Genomic DNA, 14,342 nt, shown 5'->3' on the forward strand with positions numbered 1-14,342 from the left:
AGGGATTCTCTTGGAAGGAGTGATCACAGTATGGTTGAATTTAGAATACAGATGGAGAGTGTGAAGATAAAATCCAATACCAGGGTCCTGTGCTTGAACAAGGGGGACTACAATAGAATGAGGGAGGACTTGGCTAAAGTGAACTGGAAACAAAGATTTTACGGTGGGACAGTTGGAGAGCAGTGGAGGACTTTCAAAGCAATTTTTCAAAGTGCTCAGCAAAAGTATATTCCAGTGAAAAGGAAGGACTGGAAGAAAAGGGGTAATCTGCCATGGGTGTCTAAGGAAATAAGGGAGGCTATCAAATTGAAAAAGAAGGCATACAAAGTGGCCAAAAGCAGCATGAAACTGGAAGATTGGGAAAACTTTAAAGGTCAACAGAAAGCTACAAAAAGAGCTATAAAGAATAGTAAGATGGAACATGAGAAAAAACTAGCACAGAATATAAAGACAGATAGCAAAAGTTTCTTTAAATATATAAAACGAAAAAGAGTGGCCCAAGTAAACGTTGGTCCTTTAGAGGATGAGAAGGGGAATTTAGTTATGGGATATGATGAAATGGCCGAGGCATTGAACAGGTATTTTGTATCGGTCTTCTCAGTGGAGGACATTAATAACATGCCAGTAATTGACAAAGAGAAGAACGCAGGTGAGGACCTGGGAACAATCATTATTACGGAGGAGGGAGTGTTGGGCAAGCTAATGGAGCTAAGGATTGATAAGTCTCCTGGCCCTGATGGAATGCATCCCAGGGTACTAAAAAAGATGGTGGGAGAAATGGCAGGTGCACTGACGGTAATTTTCCAAAATTCGCTGGACTCTGGGGTAGTCCCAGTTGATTGGAAAACAGCAGATGTGACGCCACTGTTTAAAAAGGGAGGTAGACAAAAGATGGGGAATTATAGACCGATTAGCTTAACCTCTGTAGTGGGGAAGATGCTTGAGTCTATTATCAAGGAAGAAATAGCAGGGCATCTCGATAGAAATTGTCCTGTTGGGCAGACACAGCATGGGTTCATGAAGGGCAGGTCATGCTTGACAAATCTTTTGGAATTCTATGATGACATTACGAGCAAGGTGGACAATGGGGACCCAGTGGATGTGGTGTACCTAGATTTCCAAAAGGCCTTCGTCAAGGTGCCACACAAGAGGCTGCTGCATAAGATAAGGATGCATAGCGTCAGGGGTAAAGTATTAGCATGGATAGAGGATTGGTTGACTAACAGGAAGCAGAGAGTGGGGATAAATGAGTGCTATTCTGGGTGGCAATCAGTCACTAGTGGTGTGCCTCAGGAGTCGGTGTTGGGACCGCAATTATTTACAATTTATATAGATGATTTGGAGTTGGGGACCACGTGTAGGGTGTCAAAGTTTGCAGATGACACAGATGAGTGGCAGAGCAAAGTGTGCAGATGACTGTGAAACTTTGCAGAGGAACATAGATACATTGAGTGAGTGGGCAAAGGTCTGGCAGATGGAATACAATGTTAATAAATGTGAAGTCATTCATTTCGGTAGGAGTAACAGGAAAAAGGATTATTACCTGAATGGTAAAAAGTTGCAGCATGCTGTTATGCAGAGGGACCTAGGTGTCCTTGTGCATGAATCGCAGAAGGTTGGTCTGCAGGTACAGCAAGTAATTAGGAAGGCAAATGGAATTTTGTCCTTCATTGCTAAAGGGATTGAGTTTAAAAGCAGAGAGGTTATGTTGCAGCTGTATAAGGTACTGGTGAGGCCGCACCTGGAGTACTGTGTGCAGTTTTGGACTCCTTACTTGAGAAAGGATATACTGGCACTGGAGAGGGTGCAGAGGAGGTTCACTAGGTTGATTCCGGAGTTGAGGGGGTTGGCTTATGAGGAGAGACTGAGTAGATTGGGATTATATTCATTGGAGTTCAGAAGAATGAGGGGGGATCTTATAGAAACATATAAAATCATTAAGGGAATAGATAAGATACAAGTAGAGAGGATGTTTCCACTGGCAGGTGAAGCTAGAACAAGAGGGCATAGCCTCAAGATTAGAGGGAGCAGATTTAGGACTGAATTAAGAAGGAACTTCTTCACCCAGAGGGTTGTTAATCTATGGAATTCCTTGCCCAGTGAAGTAGTTGATGCTTCTTCAGTAAACGTCTTTAAAGCTAAGGTAGATATCTTTTTGAACAATAAAGGAATTAAGGGATACGGTGGGAGCGCGGGTAAGTGGATCTGAGTCCACGAAAAGATCAGCCATGATCTTATTGAATGGCGGAGCAGGCTCGAGGGGCTGGACGGCCTACTCCTGCTCCTAGTTCTTATGATCTATGATCAATCTGGTGCGGGTACACCCACAGTGCTGTTAGGAAGGGAGTTCCAAATTGTCGACCCAGTGGCAGAGAAGGAACGGTGATATAGTTCCAAGTCAGGATGGCGTGTGAGGGGAACTTTCAGGTGTTCCCAAATGTGTCTTGCTCCCTTGCTCCAGGTGGTAGAGGTCATGGGTTTGGAAGGTGCTGTCGCAGGAGGCTTGGTGAGTTGTTGCATTGCATCTTGTAGATGGCATACACTATTGTCATTGTGCACTGATGGTGGAGGGAGAGAATGTTTAAGGTGGTGGATGGGGTGCTGATCAAACCAGCTGCTTTGTCCTGGATGGTGTCGAGCTTCTTGAGTCTTGTTGGAGCTACACTCATCCAGGCAAGTGGAGAGTATTCTGACTTGTGCCTTTTAGATGGTGGACCGGCTTTGGGGAGTCGGGAGGTGAGTTACTCCCTGCAGAATTCCCAGCCTCTGGCCTGCTTCTGTAGCCACAGTATATGACTACTCCAGTTCAGCTTCTGGTCAATGGTAACCTCCAGGATGTTGATGGTGGGGGATTCAGTGATGGTAATGCCATAGAATGTCAAGGGGAGATGCTTATATTCTCCCCTGTTGGAGTTAGTCATTGCCTGGAGGCTGTGTGGCGCGAATATTTGCCACCTGTCAGCTCCAGACTGAATGTTGTCCAGGTCTTGCTGCATGTTGGGCACGGACTGCTTCAGTATCTGAGCAGAATAGCAGCTCTTCTGTCTATAATGGAGAATAGCTGGCCCTCTATGTATCATGGAGTGCATTATCCCCAGTACATAATCTGAAATCTGAGTTATTACAGTTGTACGATAATTACTTACCATATCTGTCGCTTAGTGACATCCCAGTGTAGTATGTTCCTGTCCCACACATGGTGCATTTTTTCACTGACTGTTGTAACCTCAGTTTCTTTGGTAATATATGATCTCACGGGAAGTGAATTGCTGCTCTTTGGGGAACTTTTCATGGTCACCTCAAACCTGCTCACCAGAAGTTTCACTGCTTCTACTGTGTTTTCTTTGTAAATTCCAGTCAGCTTTTAGTTCCCAGAATTATTCTGTGTTGTTCAAATGTCTATCAGGCCAGTGCTCAATCTGTAGAACACCCTCAAGTGAGAGAGTAGAGAGTAGTAACCTCTCCACCTGCTACCTCTCTCTCCTCCTTTAAGATGTCCATTTAGGGGGAGATGGTGGCATAGTGGTGTTGTCACTGGACTAGTAATTCAGAGGCCCAGGCTAATGACCTGGGGACATGGGAACAGTTTTTCCTTGTCTAACTTATCTAAGCCTGTCATAATCTTGTACACCTCTATTAAATCTCCCCTCAATTGCCTTTGTTCTAAGGAGAACAAACCCAGCTTTTCCAACCTAACTTTGTAACTAAAATTCTCGATCCTTGGAACCATTCTGGTAAATCCTCCTCTACACCTTCTCTAGGACCATCATATCCTTCCTAAACTGCAGTGACCAGAACTGGACACAATACTCCAGATAGGGCCTAACCAGATCTTAGTAATGGTGCCGTAAAACTATTATCGATTGTCGTAAAAACCCATCTGGTTCGCTGATGTCCTTTAGGGAAGGAAATCTGCCGTCCTTACCTGGTCTGACCAACATGTGACTGCAGACCCACAGCAATGTGGTTGACTCTTAACTGCCCTCTGACATGGCCTAACAAGCTGCTCAGTTCAAGGGCAATTAGGGATGGGCAACAAATGTTGGACTTGCCAGCGATGCCCACATCCTATGAAAGAATTAAAAAAAAATTAAAACCAATCTCTTTGGTCCTAATACCTCCTTTTGTGGCTCAGGGTCAATTTAGCTCCTGTGAAGTGCCTTGGGTTGTTTTACTGCTATAAAAGTAGTGTATAAGTTATTGCCATGTAGGGATCATAACCTCATGTGACAGGATGGATGGACCAGTTGTTCATTCTGTGTTTAACATTTTGTATTTAAACTGGGAGAAAAATCAAGGTGAATATGGGTGGTGCAGTGGTTAGCACCGCAGTCTAACAGCTCCAGCGACCTGGGTTCAATTCTGGGTACTGCCTGTGTGGAGTTTGCAAGTTCTCCCTGTGTCTGTGTGGGTTTTCTCCGGGTGCTCCGGTTTCCTCCCACAGCCCACTTGCAGGTTGATAGGTAAATTGGCCATTATAAATTGCCCCTGGTATAGGTAGGTGGTAGGGGAATATAGGGACAGGTGAGGATGTGGTAGGAATATGGGATTAGTGTAGGATTAGAATAAATGGGTGGTTAATGGTCGGCACAGACTCGGTGGGCCGAAGGGCTGTTTCAGTGCTGTATCTCTAAAATATTGAGCGGTCAATCAGATTTCTGCTGTTATCTGCTTTGTACATTCTGGAGCCTCGAGAGTCTGTACGGTATTTGATATGTCAATGCATCGCATGCCTGCCCTCCTCAACCACATTATTGCTGTAAAGGTCCTGTGAAGAAGAACAATACTATAGCATTGGCATCCTTGGACAAGAATCCTATGCCCCCAGTGTTGCTAAAGTGTGAACAACAGAAAATACATCGGATGATGTTCCTCCGTCACTTCAAGATGGAAATCCAGGAAGTGGTGGTGTGGGGCTGGGGGTGCGGGGTGTGAGGAAAATGGTGGGTTCTGCACGGGTGGGGCAGCAAGCAGAGAAGCCAGTGGTACAGTCCCTCATTAGAGTGCGCGACTTACTCCATTACATGGCATCAGATCAAACATGGGCAAGGAAACCTCCTGCTGATTATTACCTACCTCCCTCACCCTCAGCTGATGAGTCAGTACTCCTCCATGTTGAACAGCACTTGGAGGAAGCAATGAGGGTGGCAAGGGCACAGAATGTACTCTGGGTGGGGAACTTAAATGTCCATCACCAAGAGTGGCTCGGTAGCACCACGACTGACCGAGCTGGCCGAGCATTGAAAGGCATATCTGTCAGACTGGGCCTGCAGCAGGTGCTAAGAGAACCAAGGGAAAAACTTACTTGACCTTATAGTGACCAATCCAGCTGTTGCAAATGCATTTGCCCATGACAGTATAGGTAGGAGAAATAACTACACAGTCCTTGTGGAGACTGAGTTCCATCTCTAGAGTGAGGGCATCCTCCAGTGTGTGTGGCATTACCACTGTGCCAAATGGGACTCAGAACAGATCTAACAACTCAAAACTGTGTATCCATGATGAACTGTGGGCCATCAGCAGGAGCAGAATTGTATTCAGCTACCATTTGTAACCTCAAAGCCTGGCTCACTTTACCATTACCATTACCATCAAGGCAAGGAATCAACCCTGGTTCAATGAAGGGTGCAGGAGAGCATGCCAGGAGCAGCACCAGGCACATTTAAAAATGAGGTGTCAGTCTGGTGAAGCTACAACACAGGGCAATATGAATGCTAAACAGTGAAAGCAACATGCTATAGACAGAGGTAAGTGATCCAATAACCAACAAATTAAACCAAAACTCTGCAGTCCTGCCACATCCAGTCATGAATTGTGGTGAACACTTAAACAACTAACAGGAAGAGGAGGCTCCATGAACATTCCCATTCTCCCAGCATGTGAGTGCAAGAGCCAAGGCTGAAGCATTTGCAACCATCTTCAGCCAGAAATGCAGAGTGGATGATCCATCTCGGCCTCCTCCTGAAGTCCCCACCATCACAGAAGCCAGTCTTCAGCCAATCCGATTTACTCCATGTAATATCAATAAATGGCTGAACCATTGGCTGAACACAGCAAATACTATTGGCCCTGACAACATCCCATCTGTAGTGCTCAAGACTTGTGCTCCAGAACTAGCCGCACCCCTAGCCAAGATGTTCCAGTACAGCTACAACACTGGTATCTACTCGATAGTGTGGAAAATTGCACAGGTATGCCCTGTCCACAAAAAGCAGGACAAACCCAACCTGGCCAATTACTGCTCCATCAGTCTACTCTTGATCATTATCAAAGTAATGGAAGGTATCATCAACAGTGCTATTAAGCGGCACTTGCTTAGCAATAACCTGCTGAGTGATGCTCAGTTTGGGTTGAGCCAGGACCACTCAGCTCCTGATCTCATTAAAACCTTGGTCCAAACGGGAACAACAGAGCTGAATTCCAGAGGTGAGATGAGAGTGACTGCCCTTGACATCAAGGCAGCATTTGACTGAGTGTGGCATCGAGGATCCCTAGCAAAATTGAAGTCAATGGAATCAGGTGAAAACTCTCACTGACTGGAGTGACTTGGAGAGGAACTTGTAGGTGATGGTATTCCCATGCACCTGTTGCTCTTTACTTTTAGTTGATAGAGGTTGTGGGTTTGGGAGGTGCAGTCGAAGAAGCCTTGGTGAATTTCTGCTTTGCATCTTGTAGATGTTACACACTGCTGCCACTGTTAAGGTTCTGGTCAATGGTAATCCCCAGGGAGTTGATAGTGGGGGATTCAGCGACAGTAATGCCATTGAATGTCAAGGGGAGATGGTTAGAATCTCTCTTGTAGGAGATGATCATTGTCTGGCATTTGTGTGACGTGAATGTTGCTGTTCCAGATCTTGCTACATGCAGGTACAGACTGTTTCAGTGTCTGAGGGGTTGTGAATGAACATGCATGCAATCGAACGAATTAGGAACAGGAGTAGGCCATTCGGCCCTTCGAGCCTGCTTCACCATTTGATAAGATCATGGCTGATCTGATTGCGGCTTCAACTCTCCTTTCCTGTCTACACCCTACTGGATACTGTGTAATCATCAGCGAACATCTCTACTTCTGACCTTATGATGGAAGGAAGGTCATTGATGAAGCAGCTGTAGATGGTTACTAGGACATTGCCCTGAGGAATTCCTGCAGTGATATCCTGGGACTAAGATGATTGACCTCCAACAACCACAACCATCTTCATTTGTGTTAGGTGGTACTCCAGTGGGTGAAGTGTTTTCCCCCTGATTCTCATTGATTTCAGTTTTTCTAGGGCTCCTTGATACCATACTCTGTCAAATAAAACCTTGATGTCAAGGGAAGTCACTCTCACCTCAGCTCTGGAGTTCAGCTCTTTGATTCAAGTTTTGACCATGGCTGTAATGAAATATGGCGCTGTGTGGTCCTGGTGGAACCCGAACTGAGCATCGGGGAGCAGGTTATTGCCAGGTAAGTGCTGCTTGGTGGTACAGTCTAAGACAACCTCCAACACTTTGCTGATGATTGAGGGTAGACTGTTGGGACATTAATTATCTGAATTACATTTGTCCTGCTTTTTGAGGACAGGGCATACCTGGGCAGTTGTTGGGTAAATGCCAGTGTCGTAGCTGTACTGGAACAGCTTGGCTTGACGCGTGGCTAGTTCTGGAGTTATCAGCACTGCAGGTGGAATGTTGTTAGGTTCCTAGCGTTTGCTGTATCCAGTGCACTCTGCAATTTCTTGATATCATGTGGAGTGAATTGAATTGGAGAAGACTTGGCCTTTATGATGGTGGGGATCTCAGGAGGAGGCCGAGGTGGATCATCCACTCAGTACTACTGGCTGAAGATTGTTGCAAACATTTCAGTCTTGTCTTTTGCACTCATGTGCTGGATTCCCCCATCATTGGGCAGGGGGAACCTCCTCCTCCCATTAGCTATTTAATTGTCCATCACCATTTCCGACTGGATATGGCAGGAGTGCAGATCTTTGATTATTGGGATTGCTTTGCTCTATCAATAGTGTGCTTTGACTGTTACGCATGCATGGATTCCTGTGTTGTAGGCCGGAATTTTATGTTAGGGCAGAGGCCCTACCCGCCAGCCAAAAAGTCGGGGGCGAGCCTACCTCCACAGGGCTTGAAAGCCACGCTGTAATTTTACGTGGCCCAGGCCTTTAATTGGCCTCAGGTGTGACTTCTAACCCTCTGAGGCAGGAAGTCCCACCTCCAAGTGCTGCCAGCCAATCAGCGGGCCAGCAGCTCTTCAGTCCTAGCAGCAATGGAGGAAGCCCCACAATTAAGGTTCGTGTGTGGGGCCTCATTGGGGACAATCGGTTGGGCCCCGGCAAGGCCAGGATGTGTCAGTTGAGGCGGGAGAGGGCCTTCCGTGGGGCACAGGGAGCCCAATAAGGAAGGCGCCGCTCCCCAGCCTACAAAAAGGCTGCCAGGTTTAACTGGGCGGCCTTCTCAGCTGGAGAAGTCGCCATCTACTGCTGGGACATTACCACTGGTGGGAGGAGGCCCTTAAGTGGCAATTAATTGGCTATTTAATTGGGCTGGGGCAAGCGGGCCGTTTGTCACCTCCCCCGCTGCTTGTAAAATTGCAGTGGGGGCGGGAAGATGAAGGGAAGGGCACCCACCACCTCCCACTCAATATTACACTCCTCACCAACGCCGCACCCCCCCACCCCACCCCCACTGCCTCCAGCCCGCTCGGGAGAGCATAAAATCCTGGCTATGGTTTCACTAGGTTAGCACTGCAGTTTTTAGCTATGCCTGGTGTTGAAAGGTGCTTCAGAAATGAAAGTCTTTCTTTTTTATTCCAAAATATTTCTCGTTGCAAGCTACTCAACTAGTTAACTAGGCACTTCCGTTTAAACAGAGCATTGATGTGGTTCTGTGTTTAACAGACTTAATGTCTTTAGTTCATTATTAACTTTTCAGTGATTCCAATAATAAACCTGATCAGCTCGATCTGGAGTTGTATATAGCGAAGGCTAATTTTAAATCTATTTGTTTGCTTAACGTTCCTTCCTCAGTTGCCACCGACCCCTCTTCCCCATTTAAGTAAAGTTGTGGCGAGTTTTTTTTCAACTCGGTAACCAGTCTTCCCCTGTATCTGTTCCTCTTAACTGCTTCCTCGGCTGGGCTGGGCTGGGCTGGGCTGAAAGTCTCAGTCTCTTTCACTGACTCGGTGGCCGTGCTGAGCAGGTTTCAGGCTGTGAGTGTTCGGGAAGATAACAGCCTCCGAATGGCAGGTTTCACAAGCATCCTTTATTGACGCCCCAACCTGGTCAGTGGCTGAACATCTCTGCAATCTTTTTGTTGAGGTAAATCTTCTCTGTTCTCTCAAAGTGCCTGTGTATCTGAAAGGGCCACACCAAACAGGGACCTTCAGTTTAGTGCAGGTCAGAGATCGTGTCCTAACGGTTGGGTTGGGGGGAATTGCTCACCCTCTGAACCATGCTCGCCACGGGATGTTGCAATAGAACCGGTCTTAGCTTACAGTTTAACACGCTCAGGAAGGGATGATATTTTTTAATTCTCACCTCTTTTGATCCCCTCCTCATCCAGATTGTTGATATGCCTTTGAGCACAGAATTCTCTCTTTCTCTCCTCCTGACCCCAGATTCCTGCTCTGGAGTACAGGACTCCCCTCCTCTCCCAGATCCCTGCTCTGTGTTGGGGTATAGTATTTCCCTCTTCTCCCAGGATCAGTGTTAGGGTGCAGCCCCAGAGATATCAGCAGCACTCAGGGCCTATGTCCAATTGGCCATTCTACATGCATGGGTCTCTCACACACACACCCACACACACATACTCACACACACACACCCACACACACATACTCACACACACACACACACACACACACATACTCACACACACACACACACACACCAAGGTGATATCTTGCTCGCAATCCTGGCTGATTCTCCCTCTCCCACCGGAGGCCAAATATAGTTCCTCTCCACAGCCCTGGGTGGGATCAGCCCCAGGCCTATCGGGCACCCTCGCATCAGCGCTGTCCTTGCTGCGCCACATAGATGCCCAATCATTCTCCAGCCCTACAACCCCTCTCTCTACCCCGGGGAAAGTGTCCTATTGCTATGCGTGGGCACGTTGAATGGGGTGAGCTAGGGGCTGAGAGGACCATCGGGCAGTGTGACTCTCTGTCACAGCCTGCCCCTTTCCCATCCACTGGGTGGAAAAGCCCTTCACAGGGGGTGAAATACCTCCGACAACAGGCTGAGCCCAGGCTCAGGAACCACAGAATCTTTCCCCATTGTGGAAGATTTATTCAGCTGACTTCCTGTTCTGCTGCTAACGGATGTGGCCGTTCATCATCTAATGGCTGCATAATAAGCACTTACAAAGAGTTTCCAGTGCTTTTGCAATCTTAGGATGGTGAAACAGCAGGGATTAACTAATCTGATCACATGTCATTTTGGATCAGGGCTCCACTGGTAAGATTGAAATGGCCATAGGTCTCACTGCATGCCCCATATTTGCATCACTTCTCCGTTTGCCCCCTTTCCACTGGAGTTTTTAATTTCATATTCATTCTCAGGACGTGGGCATCACTGGCAAGGCTAGCATTTATTGCCTTTGAGAAGGTGGCAGTGAGACGCCTTCTTGACCCACTGCAGTTGTGTTGTAGGTGCTCCCACAGTGCTGATAGGGAGGGATTTCCCTGATACTCGGGGCATGTGGGAGGATACTTTTCCATGCTCGCGGCAAGTGGGGAGGGTAATATTTCCCTGATACTCGGGGCAGATTGGGTAATATTTCCCTGATATTGGGGGGAGGGAGGGAGTTCCCTGACACTTGGGAGAGGAGGATATTTTCCTGATACTTGGGCATGGGATGGCTGGGTGGGGGTATTTCCATATTTCCCTGATACTCAGAGGGGCAGAATATTTCCATATCTTCCTGGTACTCGGGGTGGGGGGGTAATTAGTTCCATATTTCCCTGGCAATCGGGGTGGGGCAGATGGTGGTGATATCAGGGCTATTGGGATTGGTGGTAATAATTAGCATGGATAGAGCATTGGTTACAGGACAGAAAACAGAGGGTTGGAACAAACAGATCATTTTCAGGTTGGCCGGTGATGGTGTTCCCATGCACCTGCTGCTCTTTTCCTTCTAGTTGCGGGTTTGGAAGGTGCTGTCCAAGGAGCCTTGGTAAATTCACAGAATCACAGAATCGTTACAGCACAGAAGGAGGCCATTCGGCCCATCATGTCTGCACCAGCTGTCCGAATGTGTAACTTACCTAGTGCCACTTTTCTGCTTTCCTCCTGTACCCCTGCACATTCTTCCTTTTCAGATAACAATCCAATTCCCTTTTGAAAGCCTTGATTGAAGCTGCCTCCACCACACTCTCAGGCAGTGCATTCCAGATGCTAACCACTCGTTGTGTGAAAGAGTTTTTCTTCGTGTCGCCATTGTTTCTTTTGCTAATTATCTTAAATCTGTTCTCTCTTGTTCTTGATCTTTACACCAATGTGACTAGTTTTTCCCTATCTACCTTGCCCAGACCCTTCATGATTTTGAATACCTCTATCAAATCTCCTCTCAACCTTCTCCAAGAAAAATGGTGCCAACTTCTGCTATCTATCCTCGTAGCTGAAGTTCCTCATCCATGGAACCATTCTTGTGAATGAATTGCTGCAGTGCATCTAGTAGATGATACATACTGTGTGTCGGTAGAGGAGGGAGTGAATGTTTAAGGGGTGCCAATCAAGTGGGCTGCTTTATCCTGGATGGTGTCAAGCTTCTTGAGTGTTGTTGGAGCTGCACCCATCCAGGCAAGTGGAGACCATTCCATCACACTCCTGACTTGTGCCTTGTCGATGGTGGACAGGCTTTGGGGAGTCAGGAAGTGAGTTAATCGCCGTAGAATTCACAACCTCTGAACTGCTCATTTCTTTTATTTATTCATGGGATATGGGCATCGCTGGCTAGGCCAGCATTTATTGCCCATCACTAATTGCCCTTGAGAGGTTGGTGGTGAGCCGCCTTCTTGAACCGCTGCAGTCCATGTGGGGTAGGTACACCCACAATGCTGTTAGGAAGGGAGTTCTAGGATTTTGACCCAGCGACAGTGAAGGAACGGCGATATAGTTCCAAGTCAGGATGGTGTGTGGCTTGGAGGGGAACTTGCAAGTGGAGAGTATTCCATCACACTCCTGACTTATGCCTTATGGATGGTGGACAGGTTTTGGGGAGTCAGGAGGTGAGTTACTCGCCACAGGATTCCTAGCCTCTGACCTGCTCTTATAGCCACTGTATTTATATGGCTACTCCAGTTCAGTTTCTGGTCAATGGTAACCCCCAGGATGTTGATAGTGGGAGATTCAATGATTGTAATGCCATTGAATGTCAAGGGGAGATGGTTAGATTCTCTCTTGTTGGAGATAGTCATTGCCTGTCACTTGGGTGGCATGAATGTTACTTGCCACTTATCAGCTCAAGCCTGGATGTTGTCCAGGTCGTGCTGCATTTCTACATGGACTGCTTCAGTACCTGAGGAGTCACGAACATTGTGCAATCATTAGTGAACATCCCCACTTCTGCTCTTATGATTGAGGGAGGATCAATAATGAAGCAGATGAAGATGGTTGGGGCTAGGTCACTACTGTGAGGAACTCTTGCAATCATGTCCTGGAGTTCAGATGATTGACCTACAACAACCACAGCCATCTTCCTTTGCGCTAGGTATGACTCCAACCAGCGGAGAGTTTTCTTCCTGATTCCCATTGACTCCAGATTTGCTAGGGCTCCTTGATGCCAGACTCGGTCAAATGCTGCCTTGATGTCAAGGGCATGTTGAACACCACTTAGAGGACGCACTAAGGGTAGCAAGGTCACAGAATGTACTCTGGGTGGGGGACTTCAATGTCGATCACCTAGAGTGGCTCTCACCTCACCTCTTGAATTCAGCTCTTTTGTCCATGTTTGAACCAAGGCTGTAATGAGGTCAGGAGCTGAGTGGCCCTTGTGGAACCCAAACTGAGTGACGCTGAGCAGGTTATTGTTAAGCAAGCGCCACTTGATAGCACTATCAATAACACCTTCCGTCACTTTACTGACGATCGAGAGTAGACTGATGGGGCGGTAATTGGCCGGGTTGAATTTGTCTTGCTTTTTGTGTACAGGACATACCTGGGTAAGTTTCCGCATTGCCAGACAGATGCCAGACTTGTAGCTGTACTGGAACAGCTTGGCTAGGGGCACAGCAAGTTCTGGAGCACAGGTCTTCAGTACTATTGCCGGAATGTTGTCAGGGTCCATAGCCTTTCCAGTATCCAATGCCTTCAGTCGTTTCTTGATATCACTTGGAGTGAATCAACTTGGCTGGCATATGTGATGCTGGGGACCTCAGGAGGAGGCTGAAATGGATCACCAACTCGGCACTTGTGGCTTAAGATTGTTGCAAATTATTTAGCCTTATCTTCTGCACTGATGTGCTGGGCTCCCCCATCATTGAGGATGGGGATATTTGTGGAGCCACCTCCTCCAGTTAGTTGTTTAATTGTCCACCACCATTCATGACTGGATGTGGCAGGACTGCAGAGCTTAGATCTGATCTGTTGCTTCGCTCTGTCCATTGCATGCTGCTTATGCTGTTTGGCACGCAAGTAGTCCTGGATTGTAGCTTCACCATATTGACACCACATTTTGAGGTATGCCTGGTGCTGCTCCTGGCATGCACTCCTGCACTCTTCATTGAAACAGGGTTGATCCCCTGGCTTGATGGTAATGGTAGAGTGGGGGATATGCCGGGCCATGAGGTTATAGATTGTGGTTGAGTACAATTCTATTGCTGCTGATGGCCCACAGCGCCTCATGGATGCCTAGTTTTGCATTGCTAGATCTGTTCGAAATCTATCCCATTTAGCACAGTGGTAGTGCCACACAACACGATGGACGGTATCCTCAATGTGAAGCTGTGCAAATGGTGGTGGTTATTTCCATTACTCCTATTCCATGGTGAGGGGCTGTGACAGAATCGTGCCAGTAGATATTTATGTCCCAGGCTGCCCACCCACAGCCAAAGCCCTTCTGTATGGAATTCTACAACTGCAGAAGGGAATAAAGAGGGAACGAAGGTTAAGCATTTGGTATTGGAAATAAATGGGCAGTATAATTGCAACTAGTATTGTCTCTACAAGAACTGTGCGGTGGTCATTCCTACCAATACTGTCATTGACAGATGGATCTGCAGCAGGTAGATTGTTGAGGACAAGGTCAAGTATGTTTTTCCTCTTGTTGGTTCCCTCACCACCTGCGGCAGACCCAGTCTAGCAGCTATGTCTTTTATGACTCGGCCAGCTCGGTCAGTAGTGGTGCTACCAAGT

At 47.2% G+C, this 14,342-nt stretch overlaps 1 protein-coding gene across 6 annotated transcripts in view; it reads left to right on the forward strand.

The window, feature by feature from the left end:
* The window catches only part of LOC137368887 (FYN-binding protein 1), a 309,548-nt gene that overhangs the window by 56,563 nt on the left and 238,643 nt on the right, over positions 1-14,342 (forward strand). Inside the window, exon 1 of one of the 6 annotated variants that reach the window (XM_068029128.1) lies at positions 9,122-9,308. The exons of 4 other annotated variants lie outside the window; for them this stretch is intronic. The gene's annotated coding sequence lies outside the window, so the exon portion shown is untranslated. Of the gene's footprint in view, positions 1-9,121; positions 9,309-14,342 lie in introns of those variants that run through there. One more of the 6 variants, XM_068029129.1, reaches the window with a different exon arrangement.

This window comes from Heterodontus francisci, chromosome 4 (genome assembly GCF_036365525.1).
Source record: "Heterodontus francisci isolate sHetFra1 chromosome 4, sHetFra1.hap1, whole genome shotgun sequence".
In the NCBI taxonomy this organism is placed as follows: Eukaryota; Metazoa; Chordata; class Chondrichthyes; order Heterodontiformes; family Heterodontidae; genus Heterodontus; species Heterodontus francisci.